Here is a 4,374-nt window from a genome sequence, read left to right as displayed (position 1 = left end):
TAGACCAGAGCGGGGCCCTACATTAGACCAGAGCGGGGCCCTACATTAGAACAGAGCGGGGCCCTACATTAGAACAGAGCGGGGCCCTACATTAGACCAGAGCGGGGCCCTACATTAGACCAGAGCGGGGCCCTACATTAGACCAGAGCGGGGCCCTACATTAGACCAGAGCGGGGCCCTACATTAGACCAGAGCGGGGCCCTACATTAGACCAGAGCGGGGCCCTACATTAGACCAGATCGGGGCCCTACATTAGACCAGAGCGGGACCCTACAGTAGACCAGAGCAGGGCACTACATTAGACCAGAGCAGGGCCCTACATTAGACCAGAGCCCTAATCTAGACCAGAGCGGGGCCCTAAATTAGGCCAGAGCAGGGCCCTTGTTTAAACCAGAGCAGGGCCCTACATTAGACCAGAGCGGGGCCCTACATTAGACCAGAGCCCTAATCTAGACCAGAGCGGGGCCCTACATTAGACCAGAGCGGGGCCCTACATTAGAACAGAGCGGGGCCCTACATTAGACCAGAGCCCTAATCTAGACCAGAGCGGGGCCCTAAATTAGGCCAGAGCGGGGCCCTAATTTAGACCAGAGCGGGGCCCTACAGTAGACCAGAGCATAATATAATAATATATATGCCATTTAGCAGACGCTTTTATCCAAAGCGACTTACAGTCATGTGTGCATACATTCTACGTGTGGGTGGTCCCGGGAATCGAACCCACTACCCTGGCGTTACAAGCGCCATGCTCTACCAACTGAGCTACACAGGACCACCTGCAGGGCCCTAAATTAGGCCAGAGCAGGGCCCTTGTTTAAACCAGAGCAGGGCCCTACATTAGACCAGAGCGGGGCCCTACATTAGACCAGAGCAGGGCCCTACATTAGACCAGAGCCCTAATCTAGACCAGAGCGGGGCCCTAAATTAGGCCAGAGCAGGGCCCTTGTTTAAACCAGAGCAGGGCCCTACATTAGACCAGAGCGGGGCCCTACATTAGACCAGAGCAGGGCCCTACATTAGACCAGAGCGGGGCCCTAATCTAGACCAGAGCGGGGCCCTACATTAGACCAGAGCGGGGCCCTACATTAGACCAGAGCGGGGCCCTACATTAGACCAGAGCGGGGCCCTACATTAGACCAGAGCCCTAATCTAGACCAGAGCGGGGCCCTACATTAGACCAGAGCGGGGCCCTACATTAGACCAGAGCCCTAATCTAGACCAGAGCGGGGCCCTAAATTAGACCAGAGCCCTAATCTAGACCAGAGCGGGGCCCTAAATTAGACCAGAGCGGGGCCCTACATTAGAACAGAGCGGGGCCCTACAGTAGACCAGAGCGGGGCCCTACATTAGACCAGAGCGGGGCCCTACATTAGAACAGAGCGGGGCCCTACATTAGAACAGAGCGGGGCCCTACAGTAGACCAGAGCGGGGCCCTACATTAGACCAGAGCGGGGCCCTACATTAGAACAGAGCGGGGCCCTACATTAGAACAGAGCGGGGCCCTACAGTAGACCAGAGCAGGGCCCTAATTTAGACCAGAGCGGGGCCCTACAGTAGACCAGAGCATAATATAATAATATATATGCCATTTAGCAGACGCTTTTATCCAAAGCGACTTACAGTCATGTGTGCATACATTCTACGTGTGGGTGGTCCCGGGAATCGAACCCACTACCCTGGCGTTACAAGCGCCATGCTCTACCAACTGAGCTACACAGGACCACCTGCAGGGCCCTAAATTAGGCCAGAGCAGGGCCCTTGTTTAAACCAGAGCAGGGCCCTACATTAGACCAGAGCGGGGCCCTACATTAGACCAGAGCAGGGCCCTACATTGAGACCAGAGCCCTAATCTAGACCAGAGCGGGGCCCTAAAGTTAGGCCAGAGCAGGGCCCTTGTTTAAACCAGAGCAGGGCCCTACATTAGACCAGAGCGGGGCCCTACATTAGACCAGAGCAGGGCCCTACATTAGACCAGAGCGGGGCCCTAATCTAGACCAGAGCGGGGCCCTACATTAGACCAGAGCGGGGCCCTACATTAGACCAGAGCGGGGCCCTACATTAGACCAGAGCGGGGCCCTACATTAGACCAGAGCCCTAATCTAGACCAGAGCGGGGCCCTACATTAGACCAGAGCGGGGCCCTACATTAGACCAGAGCCCTAATCTAGACCAGAGCGGGGCCCTAAATTAGACCAGAGCCCTAATCTAGACCAGAGCGGGGCCCTAAATTAGGCCAGAGCAGGGCCCTTGTTTAAACCAGAGCAGGGCCCTACATTAGACCAGAGCGGGGCCCTACATTAGACCAGAGCGGGGCCCTACATTCTTTCAGAATTTGTGAGCAGCCCTACATTAGATCAGAGAAGGAAACTACATTAGACCAGAGCGGGGCCCTACATTAGACCAGAGCGGGCCCTACATTAGACCAGAGCGGGGCCCCATTAGACCAGAGCAGGGCCCTACATTGTAGGACCAGAGCAGGGCCCTACATTAGACCAGAGCGGGGCCCTACATTGTGACCAGAGCGGGGCCCTACATTAGACAGGCGGGGGCCCTACATTGGAACAGGCGGGGCCCCTACATTAGAAACAGAGCGGGGCCCTACATTAGACCAGAGCGGGGAGGGCCCTACAGTAGACCAGAGCGGGGCCTACAGTAGACAGAGCAGGGCCCTACATTAGACAGAGCAGGGCCCTTGTTTAAACCAGAGCAGGGCCCTACATTAGAACAGAGCGGGGCCCTACAGTAGACCAGAACAGGGCCCTACATTAGAACAGGCGGGGCCCTACAGTAGACCAGAGCAGGGCCCTACATTAGACCAGAGCGAGGCCCTACATTAGACCAGAGCGGGGCCCTACATTGGGCCAGAGCAGGGCCCTACATTAGACCAGAGCAGGGCCTACATTAGACCAGAGCGGGGCCCTACATTAGAACAGAGCGGGGCCCTACAGTAGACCAGAGCAGGGCCCTACATTAGAACAGAGCGGGGCCCTACAGTAGACAGAGCAGGGCCCTACATTAGACCAGAGCAGGGCCCTACATTGGACCAGAGCGGGGCCCTACATTAGACCAGAGCGGGGCCCACACATTAGACCAGAGCAGGGGCCCTACAGTAGACCAGAGCAGGGCCCTTGTTTAAACCAGAGCAGGGCCCTACATTAGACCAGAGCGGGGCCCTACATTAGATCCAGAGCGGGGCCCTACATTAGACCAGAGCAGGGCCCTACATTAGACCAGAGCGGGGCCCTACATTAGACCAGAGCGGGGCCCTACATTAGACCAGAGCGGGCCCTACATTAGAACAGAGCGGGGCCCTACATTAGACCAGAGCGGGGCCCTACAGTAGACCAGAGCGGGGCCCTACAGTAGACCAGAGCAGGGCCCTACATTAGACCAGAGCAGGGCCCTTGTTTAAACCAGAGCAGGGCCCTACATTAGAACAGAGCGGGGCCCTACAGTAGACCAGAGCAGGGCCTACATTAGCCCAGAGCGGGGCCCTAAATTAGGCCAGAGCAGGGCCCTTGTTTAAACCAGAGCAGGGCCCTACATTAGACAGAGCGGGGCCCTACATTAGACAGAGCAGGGCCCTACATTAGACCAGAGCGGGGCCCTAATCTAGACCAGAGCGGGGCCCTACATTAGACCAGAACGGGGGCCCTACATTAGACCAGAGCGGGGCCCTACATTAGACCAGAGCGGGGCCCTACATTAGACCAGAGCCCTAAGTCTAGACCAGAGCGGGGCCTAAATTAGCCCAGAGCAGGGCCCTACATTAGACCAGATCGGGGCCCTACATTAGACCAGAGCGGGGCCCTACATTAGAACAGAGCGGGGCCCTACATTAGACCAGAGCGGGGCCCTACATTAGACCAGAGCGGGGCCCTACATTAGACCAGAGCGGGGCCCTACATTAGCCCAGAGCGGGGCCCCTAAATTAGGCAGAGCAGGGCCCTTGTTTAAAAATCCAGAGCAGGGCCTCTACATTAGACCAGAGCGGGGCCCTACATTAGACCAGAGCAGGGCCCTACATTGAACCAGAGCGGGGCCCTAATCTAGACCAGAGCGGGGCCCTACATTAGACCAGAGCGGGGCCCTACATTAGACCAGAGCGGGCCCTACATTAGACCAGAGCGGGGCCCTACATTAGACCAGAGCCCTAATCTAGACCCAGAGCGGGGCCCTAAATTAGGCCAGAGCAGGCCCTTGTTTAAACCAGAGCAGGGCCCTACATTAGACCAGAGCGGGGGCCTACATTAGACCAGAGCGGGGCCCTACATTAGACCAGAGCAGGGCCCTACATTAGACCAGAGCAGGGCCCTACATTAGACCAGAGCGGGGCCCTACATTAGACAGAGCGGGGCCCTACATTGGACCAGAG

At 57.3% G+C, this 4,374-nt stretch overlaps 2 non-coding genes across 2 annotated transcripts; both read right to left on the bottom strand.

The window, feature by feature from the left end:
- Positions 1-696: 696 nt before the first annotated feature.
- Positions 697-776, bottom strand: trnat-ugu. Its single transcript has one exon. It is a non-coding gene; the product is annotated as a tRNA-Thr (tRNA).
- An 868-nt stretch (positions 777-1,644) lies between these two features.
- Positions 1,645-1,724, bottom strand: trnat-ugu. The gene has a single exon. It is a non-coding gene; the product is annotated as a tRNA-Thr (tRNA).
- Positions 1,725-4,374: the final 2,650 nt, after the last annotated feature.

The sequence above is a fragment of the Oncorhynchus gorbuscha genome, unplaced genomic scaffold (genome assembly GCF_021184085.1).
Source record: "Oncorhynchus gorbuscha isolate QuinsamMale2020 ecotype Even-year unplaced genomic scaffold, OgorEven_v1.0 Un_scaffold_5203, whole genome shotgun sequence".
Lineage (NCBI taxonomy): Eukaryota > Metazoa > Chordata > Actinopteri > Salmoniformes > Salmonidae > Oncorhynchus > Oncorhynchus gorbuscha.
The sequence above is the reverse complement of the archived record's forward strand: the minus strand, read 5'-3'. Positions and strand labels throughout refer to the sequence as shown.